The 26,641-nt window shown below is 40.6% G+C and overlaps 1 protein-coding gene across 5 annotated transcripts in view; it reads right to left on the reverse strand.

The window, feature by feature from the left end:
- The window catches only part of DTX2 (deltex E3 ubiquitin ligase 2), a 1,297,167-nt gene that overhangs the window by 238,529 nt on the left and 1,031,997 nt on the right, over positions 1–26,641 (reverse strand). The window lies entirely within an intron of this gene.

The following is a 26,641-nucleotide window of genomic DNA, read 5'->3' on the forward strand; positions in this document are numbered from 1 at the left end:
AGGGATGCTGAAAAGGCTTGTCGGAAAAGGATTCTCGACTGCCCTGATTCTGCGGGCCCCCTCTGCCTCTGGGACGGCGTCTACCATTGTTGTTCCCCCCTCTGCCTCTAGAGGGGAATCGACTCTGTGCGTCAGGCAAGTCTCCTTGGGATTGTTTACGGAACCACATCTTTCCCCCCTTTTGACCTTTGGGGTAGGGTCTAGAAGGGGTAGAAAAATGGACTCTGACGGCAGAAAGAGTTTTGCCATCAGTCTCGCACCTAGTCAGGGTTTCCTTCACTTGAGGACCAAAGAGGGATGATCCATCAAAGGGGAAATTATTGAAGGACGCCTTAAAAGGGTCCGCAAAGTTACAAAGCCGCATCCAGGCGTGCCTACGCAAGGCTACGCCTGTGCCTGCTGCTCTTCTTGCTCCATCCACTGCATATGAAAGGAGGCGCATGGAGGAGTTGGTTATAGAATTAAGGGTAGCCAGCTGACAGTTCATCCTATCCTGAAAACCCGCAGCTGTTGGGTCCCTTCAACATTTCACTCGCTTCCTTGAGTAAGTCCCTCTGAAGTAGAGTAAAATAACACAGGTAATTCAGCGATCTCATAGTAAAGGTCGCTGACGAGAACATCCGCTTCCCGTACCTGTCCATCGACCTAGACTCCTTGTTAGGAGGATGAACAGGCACCGAAGGATCAGCTAACTCCCTTCTTGGTAGCCGCAGCCACCACCATAGCATCAACAGAGACGCCTTTGGTCAGAAATTCTTTATCCTTAGGGGCCGTGATGAACTTAGATGGTCTCCTGGGGGTGGGTTCCACTGAGTCAGGAGCCGTCCAAGCCTTCTTTGCCACCACTTGCATAAGGGGGGTCAAAGGGAGGGGACATCCAGAAGGTGGAAGGGCGAGAGCCAAACGCTTCAAGGTACACTGATTCATCCTCTGAAGGGTTGAGGGCTGGCCAATTCCCCCTCTGTTTTAAGATTTCAAGGATGTCTGCAAAGGAGACATCTTCAGAGGGGGAACGAGGGAAACCTTCAGAATCCTCTAAATCAGTGTCAGAGGTGACAGACTCAGGGGAGTCAATGTGCTTCCTCTTACACTGCCTCTTCCTAGGGGGCTCTCCTACAGGGTCAGGAGAGGCCTTGGAAGAGGAGGAGATTCCCACAGGGGAAACTTGAGGAGCTGGCTCTCTACGGTCGGGAACAAGACAGTGAGTAGAAATCACCGGAGGCACCATGGAGGGAAGGGCAGAAGGAGCCGACTGTGGGTTAGAACCTGGTTCTAACACGCTCCTCATGACCTCAAAGGCACCCCTGTCAGGCAGAGCCGGAGGTCTCCGTTCCGAAAAACTGAAAGCCTCCCCGGTACCGACAGTGATGGCTCCAAGGCCGATGTCGGAGCCGAACTCACCAGCGCCGAAGCACCGAGAGGGAGAACGGGGTCAGACAAGGGTCCGATGCCACTCGCCCCCTCGGAGCCGACGAGGGAAGTCCGGCGCCGAGATTCTTCCAAGGAAGACATCGGAGCAGACGACGGAACCGAAGACAAAGGTATCGGTTCTGACGCCACCACAGTCTCGGGTCCGAACCGCCCCGGCTCCGAACTCAAGAGAGTCAGAGGAGGAATATTTTGAGTGGTGGGGATAGTCTTCGACTGTTGAGTTGGACTTTGAAGCATCTGGGCTAGTGCCTCGGACTTAAGAAGTCGACTCACTACTCTCTGAAGGTCATGGTCCGATAACCTGGAAGACCTAGAAGAGTGGGATCTATGGCTCCGTTCAGACAGCAAAGGTGATGCTGTAGCCGAATGAACGGAGCCAATAGATGGGGAACGGGACCTCTTCTTAGTTGTCGGCTCCGACAACTTGATCGGAGCCGACTCAGTTATGTCTTCCTCGGCTCCAGCCGGAGCCGAGGACACCGTAGGTACATGAATTCGAGATTCATCGGCTCCGGCCGGAGCCGATGTTCGAATGGACTTAGGGCCCCCAGAAGTCGGCTCGGAGGCTGGAGCCGAAGGTCTGGAGGACTTGGAGGGTTTCCCCGATGACCGAGTCGAGGGACCCTCAGGCTTTAATAAGCCTCTTAGAATTAATTTATTTTTTCGCTCCTGCAGGACTCTAGGGCTGAAGCCATGGCAAACAGCACATGAGTCCTGCAGGTGCAAAGGTCCCAGGCAGTAAACACAAGAAGTGTGACCGTCTGTCAGAGACATCTTCTGACAGCACGAGTCACACTTCTTGAAGCCTGAGACCTCTGATTCTTTGGACATGTCCAAAGAGAAGTAAAAGTGTAATTCCAAACACACACACACACCGATTACACTTCTAAATATAAAACTTTAAATTTAACTTAATAAATTTTTAACTTATAAGTAAGTTTTAAACCAAAAAACTCCCTACAAAAAACACAGACACTCCAACTACCAAGGGAGGGAGGGGGCCTAAAGCCCGAGGGAAAGGTTCGATTTTCGGGAGGAAACAGGTGAAAAATAGACTAAAAGGGGATTAAAACTATTTAACTTAAAAGTTATAAAAAGAGCTAACTTAAAAGGGGGGTCTGACTGACTAAAACTTTCAAAGTTTCAACTAACCTGAGCCGGATGAAAAAAGCACCTCGATCGCGTAGTGGCAAACGAGATCTGAGGAGTTACCACCTAGCATTGTGGGATATAGGGGAGCCTCGAGCCGGTGGAACTAGCTCTCGAGCTTTTAGAGTGGCCGAGTCGGAGCCGAGGATCGGCTACGAACCCATCCAGCAAGAATGAAGGCAAGATTGACAACTTAACATCTTTAATTTTAGATTAATTAATGCCTGTAGATACTGCTGTCATTTGAGACAACTGGTCCTATCAAGGAAGGCTAAACAAAAATAAGTTATGTACTTACCATAACACTCCATGCGAGTTGTTCATCTCGCCTTCATTCTTTACTGATGGGTTCAGAGCCGATCCCTCGGCTCAGAGTCAGCCAGTTGCAAAGCTCGAGGTCTTCAAATAGCTTGAGGCCAAGTCCCTATCCCATGATGCACCTAGAGTTACCTTAGATCTAGTTTGCCCCTGCAATAGATCGGAGGTTCTGCATTAGCTCGGACCAGTAAAACTTGTTTTCTAGTTACTTATTTCTTATATTCAATAGTTTAGATAGTTTTATAAAGCTCTTACAGCTTTCTAGCGTGGGCTTCTGCATTTTAGTCCCTTTCCTTAGTGTGATTTAAAAATTTCATAGTTGGCCTCTTGTTTTAGGCCTAGTTTAAAACCTTTTTCTAACTCATAGTGTGTGTTTAGTCAGTGAACGTTTGTCACAGTCTTGCTAGATATTTATTTGCTGTGTGGTGTGTTTGCCTTGACAGTTTCAGAAAAGGCTTGAATTTATTATTACTGTTACAATTTTTATAATTAACAGTAATTTTGTATTCTTTAAATATGTACACAGTTTTGTGAGAGTTTTAAATTAACAGGTTATGGGGGTTTTTTTTCCTGAGGGTTTTCATTAAAACAAAAATTCTTGTAATATGTGACCGGTTCAAATGGAGATGACGAGAAACAACTGTACAAAGATCAACCAGCCAAACAATAGTGGATGCATGTAACACAAAAGCTGGAAATGGACATTTTTAAAATAGCTGTCATATACAGTAGGTGGGAATAATAACCTATTACCATAATGGCTAAAGTAAACATATTTTGCAATGTGAATGACCTCACAGGTACAGACAAAATAGTAACAGTTGTTGTCTCTTTTGGCCATTCCCGGTTAGGGGTCGCCACAGCGGAACTCCAGTCTGCTAATGATTGGCAGTTGATTTTTACGTACCAAGTTGCCAGCTCTGACGCACAACCTTCAACGAAGGTACACCCATTCACGCATGTCTCCATGCAGAAGACGCTCTTGCTGAGAATCGAACCAGACAGCGTCTTACTGTGAGGTGACAACGCTACCGCAGCACCACCACCTGGTAACAGTACTAAATTATATTAAGAAATGCAGAGTGCAAACAGAAATACTACAGTCAACACAACTACAGTCAACACAATTGGAAAGAAGTGAGCATGTGAAATTGATAAAGGATATCAGAATGGATATTCAGCAGAATATCAGTCACAAAGGAAAAGGGGAGCACTTGTACTGCTACAGTATTCCAGTAGCTTCCTGTCTTTTAATGGTTTCTTCTTGTTTGTAAGTACCTTATATTTTTAGCTGTTGCAGAGAGATAGTTTTGGACCCCTGATCTTTAACTGCCTTCAGCTCCCTGCTGTTCCCCTAGCTGCACCAAAGCCATTTCTCCTTCAATTCCACCACATCAAAGTTTCCGTTTACATAGCTACTACCCTTACAATCAACTCTTTTCTGTTATTTACCTACATTTACCTCTATCCACTTGCGTAGTTACCATGCTAGTTCACTCTTACGGTATTTTCTATTAAACAATCTAGCATCTAATTTACTATCCCCCTCACTTTCTATTAAGTTAGTGGCTAAACGTCTTATTTTTAGTTTCGAATGGCTTAATTTCACAGTCATTCAGCCTGGTAGGAGAATCCCACATGATAGCAAACAAGAGGATGTAATAGCTTACTAACTGCTACTGACCGGTTCCCTCAGAGTCCAGGTCCTGTCCTGCTCGGTTTACCCTTGCTACACTTGTGCTCAACTCCACTCCCCTTCCCAGAATTTCCACCCACCCCCACTACCCCTACATTTACACCACATAACTCCACCCACTACTTCAAATTAGCCTACCACATTCAAGAGACCTTTCATTCTCCCTTCTAATTGGCAGTTCAACTACTTCCCCAAATGGCTGCCTCCAGTTCACATGCACTATTCTTGTCTTGTGCTAAACTACTTCTACTTTTACTTCTACATCTTTCTTCACTCAACTCAACCTCATTTATTACTAAGCCTTTATCCGGAACTATATTCCTACCAACACCAACTGAAAGCTATTCTGATACATCACCCAGTCTCTAGTAAGTTACTCCACTACTCTTCTCTAAAGTGCTACTTCTCCCAACAAATAACCCTATTCCTGTAATAAATGCAGCCACCTCCCCCTTTCTCCACACGAGCATCTCAAGGCGGCTACAATATTCATTTCTCCATTCTACAGTAATTTCAAAACTTTTCTGTGGTAACATACATCCTAATCCAGGTCCCACTCCCATCACCCTTCCAATACCATTAGACTCCAGTAACACCTGTAAATCCATACATATTGTAACCTTAAACTTACAGAATATTCTTAACAAAACTACTGACCTTTTTGCCTGAATAGCTCTAAATAAACCCAACATCACTGCTGCCACCAAAACCTGGCTAAAGCCAAATTATACAGCATTCAGAATTCCTCCCTCCTGGCTACACTCAAAAAGAAATGATAGACCTCACAAAACAAAAAGGAGGTGGCATAGCACTCCTTTTCCCTAATATCTGCAATATATTCCCATATAAAGATAATGTCACACATTCCACCAATGCTGAAATTCTGGTCTCCTTCCTAAAAATAAATAAATCAACAAATGTATGTATTCCCCGGGTAATAATATGCCAATACTGGAAGGAATCCTACCCTGTGTCTCTAGTAATATTAAAAATCCATAATTCTGGGTGACAAATCAACTGGTTAAACTTTTGCTGCACAACTCCATCCTCAGATATTAATCCATTTCATTTCACTCAACGTATCAGCTCTCCAACTAGATTTAATAACAGCACTAAGGAAGGTTCCCATTCTAAACTGGATACAAGTTTCTGACCCTACTAAAATCTTCTCTGCTGGTACTCTCTCTAATGTCATAAGTGATCATGTACTAGCTTTTATTCATCAAATAGCACCCTCCTACCATAAACAGCATAATTACAAACATATTAGGAATCTTTTAACCCACAGACATTCAACATTCTCAAAAGCATGAACTGGACTAACTTAAAATACTTACCTTTAGATGACGCTCTACAGCACTTTAACACTACCTTTTTAAAAACAATAGACAGTCTTGTACCCCCCCCCCCCCCCCCCCCCGAGTGGAAAGGGTGAAAAACATCCATGCTCCATGGCTATCCAAACCCACTAAAGAACTAATTCTCTATAGGGATAAAACATGGAAAGAGTGGCAAAAACTAAAAAAACTTACACCTATTGAAATTCAAACAGCTCCATAACCAAGTGAAAAGACTTGTACTCAAAGACAAAAAAAGATCATTACTTATACTTAAAACTTCAAACAAATCAGAATAATCCCAAAAGATTCTGATCATCCACAGGCTGACTTCTAAACCCTGGCACAAAAAGCAACCCATACCCAGACAAAACACCTGAACAAACAGCCAGTTTCTTCAACTCACACCTCATAAATTCTACTAATATCACTGCTAACTTTTCTCTACAGCACTCTACTACAAATTCTACCAGTACAGCTACTCTGTCCCATCTCTCGCAGCTCCATTCCTCCCTCTTCTTCACCATTTTCAAACGAATCAGTAAATACTTCACCCAAATTCTCACTTACTGCAGTCCCCAACTTCTACTATAAAGCTACTTCTCAAACTAAAACCCAGCTCTAATGCATAATATAAGCTACCCCACTGAATATCTAAAACTTGCTGCAGAAGCCATCACTTACCCTGTTAGTATTAAGAGATCAATTCTTATATTAGATCTTGCATATCTAAACTTTGGAAAACAGCTTTCTTACCCCTAAACAAAGGTGACAACTTGACAGGTATCAAACTTCTGCCCCACAGCCATTTTATCTCCCATCTATAAACTCCGTGAAAAATGTATACAAGTGCAACTTCTGGACTTCCTACTCAATAATCAAATCCTATCTCTGACTCAACAAGGACTCAACAAGGATTCAGACCAGGTCATAATACTACAACTGCCTTAGTATCCTTCATGGACACAGTCAACAAAGCCTGTGATTCAGGAAAAATTGTATCCACCCTATTTCTTGACTTATCTAAAGCTTTTGACACTGATTCTCTCACTATTCTTCTATCTCAACAATCAAACACTGGTCTATCACCTCCCTCCTTTAACTGGTTTTTCAGTTATTTAGCTGAGAGAGAACAGCCAGTTAAATTGCAAAAAGTACAGTTGTGTACACCTACCATAAATGTAGATGTTCGAGTGTCTTCACTGTTGCAGTCATGACTGTAGGGTTCTTCCCTGCCGGCAGGCAGCCCTCGGTCGGCCAGAATTCCAAAGTCTGGGTCCGACGTCAGCTGTTCAACCACACTCCCTGACGTCAGAGCGCCAGGAGTACAAAGCTGACAGCCGACGCCATCTTCTCCAGTTTTTCTTGCCCCAGATGTCAGGAGTCCCAAAATAAAAAAGGTCCCATAACCTTTGCAAATACACCTCAGAAGAATGGTGAAAAAAGGAAATACACAAAAGTAAAAATAAGAGACTGCAACAGTGAAGACACTCGAACATCTACATTTATGGTAGGTGTACACAACTGTACTATGTTCATTGTGTTTCACTGTTGCAGTCATGACTGTAGTGTAGAATCCCAAAGCTGAAATAAAGGGAGGTGGTCATAAAAAGGAAGGGGCAGCTAAAAGGCCCTGCAAGACTGCAGAGGCAAAGCCTGCCCTAGACTTAGAGTAGAGAGGTAGATTGTAGTGCTTAGAAAATGTATGCACTGAACTCCAAGTTGCAGCTTCCAAAATGTCCTTGGTAGGAACTCCCCTGAGGAAGGCCGCAGAAGTGGCAGCAGCTCTGGTGGAATGCGTCCATATATTCCCTGGGATTTGCTTTCCATGGTGAAAATAACAAAATCTGATTCCATGAGCAATCCATTTAGAAATGGTCTGTTTTGAAATGGCTTTACCTTGGAAACTTGAAGCATGAGAAACAAACAATTGTTCTGATTTTCTGATGTCCTTGGTTCTGTTCAGGTAAAAACGTAGCTGTCTGTGCACATCCAAGGAATGTAAGATCATTTCCCCTTTATTTTGAGGAGTGGGGAAAAAGGTTGGCAAGTGAATAGTTTGATTTAAAGCCACTTTGGAAACCACCTTAGGCATGAAGGTAGGATTAGTCCTCAAAGATACCCTGTCTTGATGAAAAATAATATAAGGTTCCACAGCCATAAGAGCTTGTAACTCTGAAACTCTCCTGGCAGAGGTTAGGGCTAACAGGATAGCTGTCTTCCAAGATAAAAACTTGATATCAAAAGAGGCAGCAGGCTCAAAAGGAGACAAGGTTAGTTTTTCCAAAACATAGTTGAGATCCCAAGCAGGAATGGGAGGAGATCTAGGAGGTCTTAAGTTCTTAGCTCCTCTGAGAAACTGTCTCATGAGCTGGTGGGAAAAGATGGGAGGGTCTGTATTATAATGAGCAGAAATAGCAGAGGCATGTATCTTAATGGAAGAGAAAGAGAGACCCTTATGTAAGAGATCTGTCAAGTAAAGTAAAATTAAAGTAATGTTAGGAAGAAGAGGATCAGAATCCTCAGCCTGCACCCAGGAACAAAATCTTTTCCATTTTCCCGCATAAGATTTTCTAGTGCTAGGACGTCTGGCTTCTAAAATGACATCCATAACCTGCTTGGGCAGTAAAGAAGAAATCAAAGGCCCTGGATTAACCAGGCCGCCAGGCTGAGAGTTCTGACATGAGAGTGTAGAACCTGACCCTGACGTTGGGACAGAAGGTTCGGAGACTGAGGTAAAACCCAAGGGGGTGCCAGGCATAGGTTCTTTAAAGTTGGATACCAAAACTGCCGAGGCCAATTTGGAGCCAGTAAGATCATCATCTTGAGCTTGTCCTGTTTTATCTTCAATAAAACCCATGGAAGAAGAGGCGGAAAGGCATATCTCAAGAGGTTCCTCCAACTGAATGACAGGGCGTCCACTTTCCAAGCTTCTCTGTGGAAAGTCCTGGTGCAAAAAGTCTGTAGTTGATGATTGAGATGGGATGCAAAGAGGTCTATGTGAGGACATCCCCAGACTGCTGTTATCATCCTGAATATTTTGTTGTCCAGCATCCACTCGTGTGGATCTGAAAGATTTCTGCTCAGACTGTCTGCCAGGAAGTTATTCCTGGTAGAAACTGAGCCTGAAGATCCAGATTACAAGATAGAGCTGTGTCCCATAGATCCATGGCTAGTCTGCAAAGGGGGTAGGAATGAGATCCCCCTTGCTTGTTTATGTACCACATCACTGTGGTGTTGTCTGTCCGTATCAACCGTTGTCCTGGTTGTAAAAGATTCCTGAAGGCCAACAGAGCTTTCTGAACGGCTAACATTTCCTTTAAATTGATATGCAGGTGCTTCTGATCCTTTGTCCAAAGGCCCTGCAAACAATTGCCCTGAACATGGGCTCCCCAAGCATAATCCGAGGCGTCCGTGGTTAGAATCTGAGAGGCAGGAGGCAGACGGAAGGGCTTCCCTTTGTTTAGAGCACATGCCCTGGACCACCAAAGAAATTCCTTTTGAAGGCAAGGAAGGACGGAGATCAGTATGTCTAAACCGTGGCAATGCTGAGACCATACACTTTTTAGGTACCACTGTATTTTCATGTGTAGTCTTGCATATGGTACGAGAAGGATGCAGGAGGCCATGTAACCCAAAGCCTGCAGGAATTTCCTTGCAGATAGATGAGTTAAAGTTGCCAAGGTTCTGAAAGTTGAAGCCAGCTGTAGCTGTTTTTCGGATGTCAGAAATGCCATCTGGGTTGAGGTGTTCAGAAGTGCACCCAGAAAAGTTACCTGTTGTGATGGTGTCAAATTTGACTTTTTTATGTTTACAGAGAATCCCAGGAACTTGAGGAGGTTCTGTACAAATTCCAGATGCTGGAGTAAGACATCCTTGCTGTCTGCCTGAATTAGACAATCGTCCAGATAAGGGTAAATTTGAATTCCCTTGAGTCTGCAGTAAGCTACTACTGGAGCCACGCATTTGGTGAAGACCCTGGGTGTAGTAGAAAATCCAAAGGGCAGCGCAAAGAATTGAAAGTGCCTCGGTCCGGCTTTGAACCTGAGGTATTTTCTGCGATCCTGCCTGATGGGAATGTGTAAATATGCCTCCTTTAAATCCAAAGTTATCATCCATGCATTTTTGGACAGCATAAGAAGTAGTTGCTGTAGAGTAAGCATCTTGAATTTTGGAATCTCCAGAAAGGTGTTCAAGACCGACAGATCCAGAATGGGTCTCCATGAGTTTTGCTTCCTTGGGACTAGAAAGAGCCTTGAATAAAAACCTTTTTCCATCTCTGAAAGAGGAACCAGTTCTATGGCATTCATAGCCAAAAGAGCTTCCACCTGGTTTAAGGCCTCCGTCCATTGATGTTTTGGAAGGTCTGGCCATCCGCTTGGCCTTGGCAATGTATGAAAATGGAATTTGTAACCTCTTAAAACCACATCCAAAACCCATTTGTCTTGGGTTATTTGAATCCAATTTTGATAAAAAAGAGAGAGTTTTCCTCCGAGAGGGGCTTCCAGGCAAGAAGTTTCTGTAGCCCCACAGAGGGAGTCATTGAGTTTGTTTCCTTTGAGACTGTGACCTGTCCTCTCCTCCCCTAGGGGTGGAAGCAGTCCACTGTCTTGGTCTATAAGCAGCTTGTGTTTGAGGCCTCCCTCTGGAACGTCTATATCTACCCCTCTGAGGCCTGTCTGAAGTGGGAAAGGACCAATTTTTTGAAGGCCAATTCCTGCTAAATCTAAGAGGCTGTACTTGTAAGAAATCTTTAACTGTTTGCATGGATTTCGCCTTATCCTCCATCTTTTTAATCACCTCTTCAACTTTTGATCCAAACAAAACATTATGCTGAACAGGAGCATCCAATAATTTAGCCTTTACCTGTTCAGGTAAATTTTGTTCCTTTAGCCATGCATGCCTTCTAATGACTGTGCCAGAGGTCGCAGCCCTACAAGAAGCCTCCAAGGCATCAAATCCACAGTGTAAACCATGCTTCCCAACCTGTTCAGTGGCATGCAATAAGTCATGTAATTCCTTATCATCTGCACAGGCAGAAATGGAAGTAAGCTTTTGTTTTAAGACAGACAATAGAAATTGCTGGTATTTAAACATATGAAACTGACAGTTTAAAGCCCTAATGGACAAAGTAGCAGAAGTGTACACCTTTTTGCCCCATCTTTCTAAGGATCGAGAATCCTTTTCAGTAGGAATAGGATTTTTGGCAGAAGCGGCCTTAGTTCCCTTAGGACCCTGAGAAATGGTTTCAGGGTCAGCAGAAGGGTTCTTGTATAAAAACTGATGGGAATCAGGAACCCTGTAATATCTATCAGGCTTAACAGGAGCAGGAGGAAAAGAATCAGGGGTTAAGTTAGCCTCCGAAAAGGCATCATCCACAATGTCCAAAACAGGAGGAATAGCCAGGGGTCTATGTTGGGGAAGAAGAAGAAATTCCCTCAGTCTTTTCTTGGACTCCGAATACTCCTGTCCTTCCCAGTGGAAATGTTCCCTCATTTCATGCAAAGTTTCCCCAAAAGAGAAATCCTCAGGGGGAGAAGCTGAAGGAATGGATTCTTCAGCATCAGAATCCTCATAAGGAGGGAAAGAATATTCCTGATCAGAAGAAGAAACTGAGGAAACAGAAACCTGATCAGAGGAATCATAAGAAACATCCTGCCTTGGCCTTTTGTCTGGAGGGGGATGAGAACCCCTAATCATAGTAAGTAAATCCTCCGCCATCTTGAGTAACTGTTTTTGTGACTTGGGAGCCGGTTCAGAAGAGGCCTGTGTAGAAGTCTTTGATTTTGAAGGAGTCTTTGCCTTTCTTTGGCTTTGCCTTTATTAGTAGCTGAGTAGGCCTGAAAACCTCTTCGGAAGCCGGTACCTGCACAGCGGCTCCGGACCCCTCCGAAGGAGCATTGTCTGAAGGTCCTGCAACAGAAACATTTAAAGGCCTGGTAGGTTCCTCATGAGAGTCCGTTTCGGCTGTCGGTTCTGAAATGGCCGACGACAGGGGCTGCAAAAGCGCCTCACTGACGACGGCCGAACCTGAAGCTGGCTCCGCTTGTGCGCTATCATCAGATTTGGACCTCGGAGGCCGGTCTTTATCCTTGCGACGTTTGTGAACACCGGTAGCCGGGACCGTATCAGACGACATTTTATAGTTAAAGCCCCTACCGAAGTAATGAAAAGCAAAATCGTACCTTCGCTTAATTGTATGTTGATTGAATCTAGCACAAAACCGACAACTAGCTACGTCGTGGTCAGGGCCCAAGCAAGGAATACAGTAGGAATGAAAATCCTTATGAAGTATTTGCTTCCCACATGAAATACAATTATTAACTTTTTCTGACATCGGAGTGGAGCAAGAAAAAAGTTTCCCCAACAGGGTACTTAGCTTTGAGTGGAGAAGAAAGTCTTCGGACTGAAGTATATCAGTAAAATTAGTCAGGAGTCAGCCGACCGGCACTTGCGAACTGCTATCACCGCACGGCAAGAAAGACTGGAGAAGATGGCGTCGGCTGTCAGCTTTGTACTCCTGGCACTCTGACGTCAGGGAGCGTGGTTGAACAGCCGACGCCGAACCCAGACTTTGGAATTCTGGCCGACCGAGGGCTGCCTGCCAGCAGGGGAGAACCCTACAGTCATGACTGCAACAGTGAAACACGATGAACATCTCTCTATCGCCTTATCTTCACACTTCTACCATAGTTCCCCAAGGCTCCATATTGGGACCACTTCTCTTCAGCATCTTTACTAATACTCTTCAGTACTCCTTCAGTGGGGGTTTTCACACGATATGCAAATAACTCCACTATTATATGCTGTGCTAACATTACATCAGATCTACAACAACTCAGTCAAATTGGCATTTAGTTCCACAGAAACCTGGTTATTCAATAACCATCAGTCTCAAAATCCAAACAAAACCCAACTCATCCTATTTACTCCCAAAAAAAGTACCTCCATAAACAAATCCAAGTTCAATATTCTGTCACACAGCAACACAAAAAATGAAGTTGTTAGCACACTAAACTGATGGGAGTAAATCAATAAAAACAGAAAGTTCGATCTGCACATACAGCACAACATTAACAAAACACACAAAAAACTGTATTCTTTACAGGCATACACATTTCCTCTCTCTCACCACTAAACAAGTACTTCCTACCACTTATCTGCTCCCTTTTCTTACCTACAGTGCCCCCTTTGCTTTCTAACTTGCTATGCTCCCTAAAAACAAAACCTGAAATGTTATAATAAAATCGCCAAGTTCACAACAAATGCCAGACATTCCACCCATCACTGCATGTTCCTATACTCACTAAACTGGCTCGAGTTCCCATATTACCTCACTTATTTACAATTAACTACCACTCAAAATAATTTTCACACCCTTAGATTGTCCTGTTTTAAGTTCTTTATTTACCCACTACATTCCCAAGAGGTCCCTTAGGTCTTAAAAACAACACCTTTTGAATGCGCTCAAGCCAAACATACCTACTGGTCAACTACTGTACTCTTGTGTGGTAGACAGAGCTTGGAATGCCCCTCCATTAGCAATTCGACCCACTCAGAATCATACTTCTTTCAAAACATTTTTACGCGAGCACCTCTCTGTTAATTGGATCTGTACTTGTACTAAGCCTCCCCCCCCATAACTTGACCGTCATCTCCCTCTTGTTTATACTCATATTCCACATTACTCTATCAAGTAATTCTCCATAGACACCATAATTACACCATGACAATATGCCCTTCTTCACTCTTCATTTTATTTGTTTCCCCTGATTGTTTTTTTTTTCTGCTCACACAAAATGCTTATGTCTGCCTTGCAATTATGGTCATGAAAATTTACATAGTTCAATGTTCTGTAAAATCTTATAACTCGTGTAATCCTGCTTGAACTAGCAGCTAATGTCTGCCTTTGCATATACTTTTCATGCAAATTCTATATAGCTAATTTTTGTAAAATGTTACTTGTGTAAAGTTTCTTATTATTAATTCTGTTTTTTCTTTGTTGGAGCTTTTCTCTCCAGGCATCCACTAAATATGGGCACTTAATGGCCCAGCAGACTATCCTGTTAAACAATTGCCAATAAATAAATTGCTGGAAGAGTAGCAACAGCGATAGAGAGATTTGTGGTAGTAAGGGGTTACTGGCAAGGGAGGAGAATAACGTTGGCATGTACTTATATTCTGCCTAAAACTATTATTATGGAGCTTATGAAAATTTGGAGAAATAATCAGCTTTCATCAGGGAATGTTGGCTTCCTATTGATATTTCAGCACTCAGAATGCAGAGTGTCGATAAGATGGCTACGAAGAGCCAATTTTGAAACACTCCTCTCCTTTAAACTTACATCAATTCCAAGATTGCCATCCCTCACAGAAAAGGGAATATTCTGAGAAATGGCATCTTAGCCTTAGTCTACACAAGCCCGTTGTTTCAGCAATTCAGTTTCTACTTCAGGACTCACTCTAGTGAGTCCCGAAATTTCAAATGGTTACTGGGAATATTAATTGCACGTGAAGACTGTAACTTGATTTGCAGCAGTGACTATGTATCGGGGGGACCTTGAAGGGAAAATATGACAAAACCCAGTAGATTTCTGAAGAAATGTATGAAAATATTTGGTATGGAAGACATGAATTCAGTAGCAGAAACAGAAAAATTACATATTCCCAGAGGTACAATAACTGGGACAGACTACACAGAAATTGTATTTTATAGGATCATGTGCATTTAATTGAAAGCTTCAACACTCATTGAACAATTTCATATTATGATCCAATAATCACCAAGATAAAAATGCAAGGTTATGAATTAAAACTGAGACACTGGTGTTTCCCCGCCTACCTGTTAAAAAGAGAGGAATTTAAGGAATGGGTAGTGGAAATTATTTGAGAGTTATTTGGGAAGATAGAAATGTCTGCAAAAGTTAGAGCTGGTGAGTGGGATAAAATAAAAGTGGAGTTTAAAAACAGGGTAGAAATAAAAGAAAATATCTGTTTCAGAAGTAATAAAAAGTATCTAAAAGGGCGGGCTACCAATGGTTGAAGTGTTGCAGAATCAGGGGAATCTCACAGAACAAGAGGAAGCTCAACTGCAGATTACTAAAGAGAAAATAAGGGAGTGCCTGGATAATATGCACGAGTTTAAAAGATAATTCCAGAGCACAAAAAAATCTGAGCACAATGACTTGGGCAACAGAATATAACAAGAAAAATAACCTGAGAATCTGTAGAATTAAAGATATTTCTGAAATCTTATGAAAATTTGTATAAGGTAAGGACGTGGAAATTAAGAAAAGGCTCAAATGGAATTATTTATGGAAGACTTGGGTATGACAAGGTTAGAGGCTGATGAGGCTCAACAATCAATTATGATTAGAGGTGATGAGAAAAAAAGTACGACCTACAATCAATCTTAAGGAAAGTCTCCAAGAATAGATGGTATTACTGTGGAAGTTTGGAAGCTAGGATGGAAGAAAGATCTGGAAGGTTTTGTTCATCAGTAAAGGAGAAAAAGCACCAGCAGCCTAGAAGAAAGCTGTGGTGTCTGTAATACCTACAGATTAAAGACCCATTGTAAAGACCCAACAGACCCAGTTTCATATAGGGCCCATTTAAATTTTAAACCATAACTAACATGTTTATGACTAGAATAGTTAAAAGAATGGCAAAGGTGTTGGCAGAATTGAAAGATATCTATCAATGTTGTTTTGTGGACCTGGGATTTTAGGAGTAGGGCAATGGAAGCATTTGCATTCCCTGATGCAATGAGGAGGTTAATTAGGAGGACATATGAGGGATCGGAGGCAAAAATTAAAGTTGGAGGGTTCCTCTCTGATGAGCTGCATTGAGGAACCAGGCAGGGGTGCTCTTCTTTACCCTTTGTTATTTGCATTATATTTAGAGCCATTGGCATAGAAAATAAGGGACTCAAGTTCAAGAATAGAATTGTTAAAGTCGACTTTTCTTGACTACTGTATTTGCTAACATTATTATTTTGTGCCTGATGAAACAAGAAAAATACACTGCAGTGTTGTGAACATTTTGAAACAGCTTCAATTTTTGGGGGGATATAAATTAATGAGGACAAAACAAAAGCTACAGCTGTACACCATGTACCCACACTTGAACTGATTCAGCAGTAACCATATATAAAGTACTTAAGAGTATGGGTTAAAATGGATTCTGTCACAGCAGCTAAGGATATGTAGAGAGAGACAAAAAATAAAAAAATAGAGAAACTCAAAAAATGTAAGATTTGTTTATGAATATGGATAGCAGATGCAAGCAGTGTATATACAAGTCAGGCATATTTTTATCAACCTGAGAAGTTGTGGGCAGTAATTAATAAAGAGATGAAGGATTTAATCTGGGAGGGGAAAGAGCGCAAGGGTGAAGTGATATATGTTGATTTTTCCAACAGAACAAGGTGGTTTAAAATAACCTTATCTGAAGGGATACAATACAGTTAAGGCTCATATACATAATACAAGTAGAAAGCTGCAATTCTAACTGGAAAATGATGGTGATGATGAAGCAGGGGTAATTCAAGAACTAAGCAGTGTTTGGGAGTTGGATGCAGACCCTTACAGAGAATACGAATATACTATTCTGCATGGCTGTTAAAGAATCAGAAAATATTCCAAGAATGAAGCAAACACAAGAATATAGAAAGGAAATTCTGTTAATAGGGATGACTCCAATTAGAGGTACAGAAAATAAGCAGGGGGGGGGCTGTATTTTACTGGAGAAAACTGGCAAAATAACAAAGGTATTGGGAGCAAATGACTACAGGGGGAAATATAACAGAATGGGAAGAGACTAAGAAGACAAAGAATGCAAGCTAGAGAGACTGCCTTCATTATCAGGGATTGATATCAGAGTACAGGCAAACAGAAAACATTGGGGAATCCTAAGCTGAAATACTTGGTCTGGTAGAATTTTAGTTGACTCGAACAAAAACTGCTGTTAGAAAATGGATAATTAGTAGGCCATATAAAATACTGTATGATAACAGGAATCAATCAATCAGACGTGGTTAAAAAAGATTGGGAAGTCAGACTGAACAAGCACTTCACAATGAAACAATGAGAGGACGTGTATGGCTCGCAGATGGAACATTCTGAAACAGTTTCAATTTTTTTGGGGATATACAATGAATGAGGACAAAACAAAAGCTACAGCTGTACACCATGTACCCACACATGAACTGGTTCAGCAGTAACCACATTTATGGGGACACAAAATAAAGTACTTAAGAGTATGGGTTAAAATGGATTCTGTCACAGCAGCTAAGGATATGTAGGAAGAGATTAAACAAAAAATACAAAAAAATGAGAAAATGCAAGATTTTGTTTATGGATATGGATAGCATATACAAGCAGTGTAAATGCTTTTAGTTCCTTTAGTTTTATATACAAGTCAGGCATATTTTTTATCAACTTGAGAAGTTGTGGGCAGTAATTAATAAAGAGTTGAAGGATTTAATCTGGGAGGGGAAGAGGGCAAAGGTCAAGTGACAACTGTCCCGAAACAAACTCAACAATTTTGTTTTTGCAAAAAATGTTGGCGAAAGTAATCTTGGTGAACACCACTTGCTGGGTTTGCCAAAGTTACATTTGATGGGATGACATGCTTCCCTCCCAAACATGCAAGTCTAGTAGATTCAGGATTTTTGCTTGCAAGTGTCTGCATAGGTATTTTTATACCCCAGACTTCAAAGAAATTTCTCTCATATAGATTACAAATGCAGGAGGTGTGATGCGGAAGAAAGAAGTAATGTTTTGTGAGTATAATGAGTTGGCATATTTTAAAAATTCCCTAAAGAGTACTTTGTCAGAAACATGGGATGATTAAATGGGTGTAACTAAGGAAATTATTTTTTGTGCTGGGATATGGGATCTGAATTGCCTAGATACACAGTAAGGCCTTGTTAAGTTTACCTTTGGTGGCTGCCAAAAAGCAATTACTTGAAACTGAAAAACAACGTCTAAGCCAACTGTACTTGTAGTAGTGAATGCTGTAACAGATATTAAAAAAAAAACTGAAAGTGGGATCTTTAGAGAAAGGTAGGAGCAAATTACATAGGAAAAAAATGGAAAGTATGGGAACAATACAAGCAGAGTAATGTTTTGAAGTAGGAGTGAGGTTTAAGAGAAGGCAGGAATTAAGCAATTCATGTAATGCTGCCTTGATGATTGTATAAAAGAATGTATATGATGTATAATGCTTGCAACTATGAATATGTTAACATGGTTTGTTTTCTTTTATATAAATGTAAGTTTGCCTATGTCTTAGATGACGATTCAATAAATGTGTTAAAAATATGATTCAATATCTTCCCTCAAACTAAACCTAGAGGACTGGATGGATGCTCTCAAATCTACCCCAGGACTAAATGGCCTCTTCTTCCTATGAAATTAGAGGAAAGATGGGGGGGGGGTGAATTTAAAGGTAAAGGTAGTATGCTTTATTATGCATATGGCTGCACATTTTTGTTGGAAGATGTAAGCAGGCAGTCAGTAATTTTGGAAACTTTTGAGTTTGAAAAATAATCTGATTAAAATATTGCCAAAAGTCAGCAGCAGTTATGTTAGTGGGTAAGGTGGGTTAGGAGAGCAGTCAGTTTATCACTGTCAGAAGGGAGAGAACAAATATTTAGGATTTAAGGTATTTAAAACAGTGTAGGAAATGTGGCAATGAAAAGGGGTTAAGGAAATGGCTATGAAGCTGAAGGATTGTTGGTCAGCCAATCAGGGTACGGTGTCACACTAAAGAGAACAGTCAAACCCTTATTCTTCCTCATGTACTTGCATAGGTAACTATAAATGTTAGTCAAAATGAGATGGAAAGTGGAGTTAGATTTTGTCACAATCACTTGGACATGGATAAAAGCAGGGAAAAAAATAATTTTGCAAAGTTTATCATTGCTATTCATTTAGCTAAAGAATACGAGGAGTCAAAATTAGCAAGCTAAAATGGGTAAAGTGAAAATTAAGAGCGGTAGGAAAGATGGGAGAAACCTTTAGAATGGTGGAAAAAAGATACAACTAATACTTCAAGTATATGGGGAGAAAATAACATAGGGATCTTCATTTAAAGCACTTGAGCTAGAAAGGCAAAACATGATATGGAGAAGGTAGACTTGGTTATGGCATGAGATGTGAATTAAAGATCAAAATCTGTTTTAAAAGGTAGAAGAGGAGTATGTAGGTAGAAGTCAGAGTGTTACTTTTTATCCTTAATTGTTGACAAAGTAAGCCAACTAGATAAAATGCCCATTTTCAGGGGTGACCCAGGAGCACTGTCTACTTAAGTGATTCTCAGTCACAAAGCAGGTAATTGATGGGTGACAGAATCAAACTCTGTACACTGAGTAAAGGCAACAGCTCAATTACAGTGCAATGCTTTAGTTCTCTGTGTTAACTGCCAGAATGAGTTCTAGGTGATGAGGTGTTTGTGGGGGGGGGGGGTGTAGACAAGAATAGACCCCCCCCCGATGGAGACCTGGAGAAAAACATAAGGGAAGAAATGAGAGATAGAGATGACTGAAAAGAGTTACACTGGTAGAAACAGGGTGATGGAATACTTGTGAAGCTTGTGGAAGTGTTCACAAAGGGATAACTTACAGGTCTATGAAAAAGTCTAAGATGGAAGAGGTAACAGAGATGTCGAAGTGTTGGGTGAAACAAAATGAAAAATGGGGAAAGGATGCTTTTATGTTGAAAAATGGAGATCGGCAAGGACAGCAACATAAGTTTATGGCTCAGTAAGGGATGTATATTAGAGATGTTTGATTAGGTGATGCAGAATCCTAGTCACAGTTCAGAAGAAAGGCTGGCGGGCCAGATGACAATTTCTGAAGGTGGGGTCTGTGGAAGCTTAACTACTTACATTGACGGATGCAAAGAATGTCAACATATATAGGATAAACCTGGGTAGTGAACATTTAAGGAGTGTTTCAGCAGTAACCACCCCCCACAAGATTAAAAATGCAATTTTAATGCTACAAAACAAAAATGTGAATAAAGATTCATCTGGGCTTCTGGTGGTGCTGTGGTCCAACATGCTATCTACTCATGTGACACAGGGCACCTCTATGACATGGTTCAAGAGGAACCTGGATGTGTGGATGGGGAACAGTAAATTCTTACAGGGGATACAGCCTACAACCCTCCTGGACATGGGCAGTCATCACTAAATGCAATCTTAGGTACTGACTAGCATTTCTATGGCATTACACTAGGATGAAACATCTAGGCTTAAAATGATCTCCGGGTCGATAGCCTAGTAATCTCCTATGATCCAAAGTAATTGCATATGTTACACTTATTTTTGAAAACAGCACCTATATGCAGCTTTTATAACCAAAAGTTAAGTATTGAAGTCAGAAAGGAATGCACTGTAATAGTAATCTGCTAGTCAGCAAGCAGTGTTTACAACCATAACATAAAATCTTTATGAGTTGATAAATCCTGTAATAAGATCAAAGGTATTTGTGCCCATTAGGAAGATAATGCTTCTGTTTGTATTACTTCCAGTAAATATATTTGAATGAGACTGCACATCTGAAGCTGGGGAACAATGGATAAAAATTATTAGGGTTTTCATCATACAGGTTTTCAAAGAGGCATCTAACAACTGTATAGCTGTTCTCCTCTACCCAAATTAGCCTGCAGCTTCCTCATGTTGCTCTTACAGCAGCTGTTCTTTGATCTGCATAATGTATATTTAAATAGCTGCTCTACAGTACAGTTTGACAGTGATCTCATTTAACTGAATATAATACTCTAAAATTCCAACAAATTCTCCAAATCCCTGGACTAAAGCGAAAGGTCAACTTGTTGGTCTTCCTTTTGTTGCCAGCCTCATAACATTAACACTTTGTATCCTTTGGAAGTGTAGCAACTGTCTGATGCACAGAGATAAACTTTTCCTTTCTATAAGACATTCTGTTTGCAAGAGAGATGCAAGTATTTAACCAACATGGAGGCCTCACTCTCACAAAAAAGACTGAGCAATACACACTTCAACACTCTACAGCAGCCCATACCAAGTGTCTTACCCTGAGACTGTAAACGAAAAATTTTTGCCAAAGCCTCCTACTCGCATGAAGGCTAGGTCTCTGAAAATCTACCACCAACACATCATCTGACACACAAGAAAGTTATCAAGATTTAAATCATCTTGAATCCAGAACACCACTCTACAAATAACCACATTTCAGTGGCTGGTGATTCTATAGTAAGACACAGATTCTCTTCTCACTACGCTGGAGAAAGACAGCATGATAGCAAGTTATCTTTCAGATGCTAGGATATCAGGTATCTCAAATAACTATGGTGGTATTGTCATATTATTTATGGACCATCTGGCAAATACAATTATGACAAAGATGGGTCCAAGTGGGGATGAATGACTTTGCATACAAATCCCCAAGGGGTACAGGCGATAAGTAAAATGTCCTATGCAGACTGCCTTCTATCTTTTACAGGCTTTTAAGGGGAGCTCTATGCCTGGCAATACAGGCCATTGTCAAAACCCACTCTGATGGACCTCCTGCATATCTACAACACAAACAGTGCCAGCATTACCCACTTTAAAGACTTAAACCTATAAATAGGACCTGCTGGAGAGACAGGCATGGAGCCCAGAAACTACTCAGCCTCTGGAACAAACTCCCCATCCATGTGAAGCAGAGTTCCTCCCTAAACCAATTCAAGTGCAACTTGGACAACTGGATGGAGGGCAGGAAATTCATCCCTGGTTTGGCACCTACATCTCTAGTGGACATGGACAACCTGTAAATGGTTTATCTCCCAGGCCCCTACTTGTGCATTTTTCATCTCCCAAGCCCCTTCTTATACTTATCAGAAGTACCAGAACTTGTCAGAGATTTGGGATGCATGGCTAGGCTTAAAAAGGCCCTTGTGGTCATTATCCAAGTAAACGCCTATGAACCTATATGCAGAGAGAGAAACATGTCTCGCCATGCATGTAATGAACGCAGGCAAAACTCTAGTCTTAATACAATCCTTCAAGAATTATGCCTTAGTACAAAAAAAAAGCCAAATTACTTCAATTACCGCATAATTAATTGGAGTCACTCCAAAGGGATCCAGTATGTACCAGCATATTGGTTTAATCCTTTGCTGCCTCCACAGTGCCCTTTTGTGCACAGCAGCCAGCTGATGAATATCTCAACATAATAAACATATCAAATCCAAACCACTAAGGTGTCTATACTCAATGCTTGATCAACAACAAAATAATGACCTTGAAGTACTCCTACATTTGGAGCATATTCATATGTGTAATTACTAAAACTTGGTTTAAATATTCAGAAAACACTCCCTCCATACCCGAGTTTTCTGCCAACCATGCCTTCAGATTCAGTGATAACAGTGGTGGTGTCTCCATATGTGTTACTACCTATAGACAGATTTTCAGAGACCCACAAAAATAACTCATTAAGCTCCAAGTCACACTAAAAACAACTATCAGCTGCTTGTTTCAGGACACACTCTATGCCCCCTGACAACCATGTAAGTTTCTTTAATGTAATTTATGAACTCCCTATAAATAAAAACTCCATTATTTTGAGAGACTATCAATAAACTGGAGCACCTATATCTCAAAAGTAGGATATGATCAGTTCTTAGATTTTAAAGATAATGCTCCCTAGAGTAGACTGTTAAAGGAAAACTCCAAAAATATTTTTTTTAATTGTATCTGTTTTTGAGCTATTTTAATGCCTAAAAATCACTCCAAGTGCTTGTTTTGCAATTTTAATGTGTATCCCACAAAATGGCGTATGATGGGGCCTGCTCTGGCAATGTGATCTTTTCTTACTTTTATTCCTTCTTCCCAGAATACATTTCAATCCACTTTGAGTCAAGCTAGACATAAGGAAGCAATGTTGTCTTCTCATGCCATTAAGACAGAATAACAGGACTGTGAAGCAGAGCTACTTCTATGTTTCCCGTGACTGAGCCTCCATTAATGTGTCTGTCGGAACTTATTCTATGCTATAAATAGTTGTTAGCTACTTCCAGAAAAAGAAAGCAGACAAATAAATAATATCAACCAAGTAAAACACGGCAAAGAACCTGTTTATTATTACTTAAAACAAATGATGGTAAACACTTACCTAAAGCAGATAAATAGCAGGCTTTTTTAAAGGGATTCTTTTGCAGTTCTAAAAGAACTGACAGACCCTTCTCCACACTCTCATGCTGAGATGTGAAATCTCTCATTGCAGTAAAGGATTCTTGCTGTATCATGGTACAGGTGACAAGTAGTATTGTAAAGGACTCCAAAGTAAGTTTGTCTCTACTTCCCAATGCCTTCAGTGGGAAGTTTTTTCCTCTATCTCGTAAATGATGCTGAATTAAAATGTGCTTTACTAGTTCCATAATTATTATTGTCATGTTAACCCCCCCTTTTTTCCATTTCATATTTATTTATATTTTGGTAACCAGGGAAGTGAACTGATATCATGACCCTTTTCAGCCACAACTCAGACTGCACTGGCAATATAATAAGTAATAAATGCACTTGGAAATACAAAGAAAAAAAATACTGATATAAAGGACATTGACAAGCATTGCATGTGCAACAAACAGCCAATGTGTGAGAGGGAATAAGTAAAACATTAAACATTTACTAGAATGAATACATTAATAATGCTGAACTCTACTGTTAACTATTATAAATAAAATGGATGCACCCATACTGCACAACTCACAGTGCTGGAAGATGTTACTGCTCTCTAAATGACTAGCAATCAGCAAGTGAATGTTTCACAGCTTCACAAAAGAAAAGGGCTGCTGATAATTACAGCTATCACTTTTGTTCTCCTAAGATAATAAAAAAAAACAAGAAAACATACTAAACCAACACATTTTGGAATGGAACAACCACTGCAGTTCTGCCTAATAACTAGCATGGTGAAAATGATTTGAGACATGTAAAAAGTAAGAGAAAGGTGGTTAATGAGGATGATGACAAAAAATATACACATGCATGCACACACCCAGTCTGTATATTTATACATTTTTGTGTGCATCTATATACGTGTGTGTTATGTAGACAAACACAACACACATGCACAGCCGGGTCCATATCAGACGATCAAAACGTTGTTTCTGCACATAAGAAATGATTGACACGTATTGCGCAAACTACTTAAACGCTGAACATCCAAAACAGCGAAATCTGAAATGTCGACGTGTTTTGGTTGGCCCGTCTGTGGTATAGCTCCGTAAGGTCAGTGTGCGATAGTTATGGACCTTAGAGTAGGGTGCAGGTTAAGGTAAGTGTATAGATAAGGTAATGTATGTAAGATTTAGTGTAGTCTTAGAAGTAGGGTTTTGTTAAATGTATTTATGTGTATTATTTATTTTGTTGGGGTATATCTCCTTAGGGGAAGTGTGCGGTAATTACGGACCTTAGGGTTAGGGAGGGGTTAAGGATAGTGCATAGATAGTTGTGCATGTGGGGTTTAGTGTAGGATTAGAAGTTGGGTTTTGGTGCTTTACGTTAGGGTTAGGAGTAGGGTTTGGTTAGTGTATTTATGTGGTTTATTTATTTTGTTTGGGTAGGTAGTATGTAGTGGGTTGTGGGGTTGGCCGACTATGAACGCTCAATGTCTTAAATTTCACGGTTTAGTGCATTCAGTCTATTCGCTGTTTGATTAATACGTGTCGCTCTTTTGGTATTTGCTGAAATGGATTTCCGCAGAACTGATATAGACCCACAGGCATATATCAAGTGCACGTGTGACTACTTACAAAAATACCCACTGTAAAGGTCTCTCTAGATGTATTCATGCTGTACTGCACCCCACATATAATATTATACATGCTATACACACACACACATATATATATATATATATATATATATATACACACACATATATATATATATATATATATATATATATATATATATATATATATATATATATATATATATATACATATATACAGATAGCTACACACACACCCACGTATGTTTATGTATAGACACAAATACTCAGTTACAAAAAAAATGCCCACTTTGGATTTGTTTTTATTTCAAGGACATGAAGTACAGAAGTACACACACAAGCAGATATTATATATATATATATATATATATATATATATATATATATATATATATATATATATATATAAAAACCAAGCTGTTACTATTTACACCTAACAAATCTATCACAATACCTAGCCCATTTAATATTGTGTCCAGGGATGGGACTGTCATCTCCCCTGACACTTGCACTAAATTGCTAGGAGTAACCATTGATGATAACCTCAAATTTGATCAGCATATAAATCAAACCATTAAAAATATCCACAAAAAACTGGGCAATATAAAAATAAACCATTTCTAAACACAACATGTTAGGATAACAATTGCTCAAACTCGCCTCCTTTCTACACTGTTTAATGCCTCACCCATTTTCACCAACTTTCCCAAAATCAAAATGGCCAAACTCAACACCTGTTACAATCAAATTGCAAAATTTGCTATCAGTGCTCCCTACTGAGCCCACCACTGCCATTCCTTAAAACAACATGGCTGGTTTGAATTCCCTAATCTTCTAAAGTATCATCAACTTTCCTTTGCTCACAATCTCCTACTACTCCCAGACAAAACTCCAGCTCTGGCCAATCTACTAGAATTACAAGCTAAAACTAGACCACTTTGCTCTCGTGACAAAAAAATAATCAAGGTCACCAAGACCAACACCACAGCAGGGGACTCCCTATTCCCTAACTACATAGGCACAATTTGGAACACCCTACATACTGCTATTACCTCAGCAGGCTCAAAAAAGTTACATTTAAAAGACTCTCGAAAGAATACCTAAAGCACACATGGATATGCACATGTATCCACATGTTCCTCACCTGGCTGACTACCCCCCACCCTCTCCCCTTACTCTTGTCCTCTGACTTCAGCTTCATGACTAAAATGATGCAACCTCTCTAGCTTTCTTCCAGTTCCACCTTTAATTCTAACCCCTTAGTCAATACCTATATGTCACTGCTAGGACACTTATCTAGCTGCTAAATTTACTCTTCTCTTTACACCTCTACTCTTAATTTATATTTAAGCTACTTACGCCTCCTGCATTTCTTACTTAACCTGTTATCCAATTTCCCATCTCTCTCTCTCCTGCTATTATACTCCCTACCATGACTAATCTTTGCTCGATTTGTTGCTATACTCCATACTGTGGCTAACTTGCTCACAACTCAACTGTATAAAACAAAAAAATCCAACCCCTACTAACAATGTTTACCACTATGTAATGCCTCAACCTAAAACTGTAAAAGATGTGTTTAGTCTATGTAAATATATTAAATCTTAAGCTTCAATGCTATGTTACCAGTCAATGTTAAGTTTGTACTATCTATGTAAATCTGAATGCTTCTGTATACACCTTATATTTTGCTTAAAATTTAACTGTAAAGCTTTTCTCCCTGGGCCTCCACTGAAAATGGACATGCATTTAGTTCAGACTTTCCCGGTCAATTAATGCAAAATATATGTGTGTGTGTGTGTGTGTGTGTGTGTGTGTGTGTGTGTGTGTGTGTGTGTGTGTGTGTGTGTGTGTGTGTGCATGCACTGTACATAATACATACACACACATATAAAGGGGGTGTGTGTATTACATACAACACACATTTTATATATATATATA

The sequence above is a fragment of the Protopterus annectens genome, chromosome 13.part0 (assembly GCF_019279795.1).
Source record: "Protopterus annectens isolate FY-2018-M chromosome 13.part0, PAN1.0, whole genome shotgun sequence".
NCBI classification, from domain to species: Eukaryota; Metazoa; Chordata; order Ceratodontiformes; family Protopteridae; genus Protopterus; species Protopterus annectens.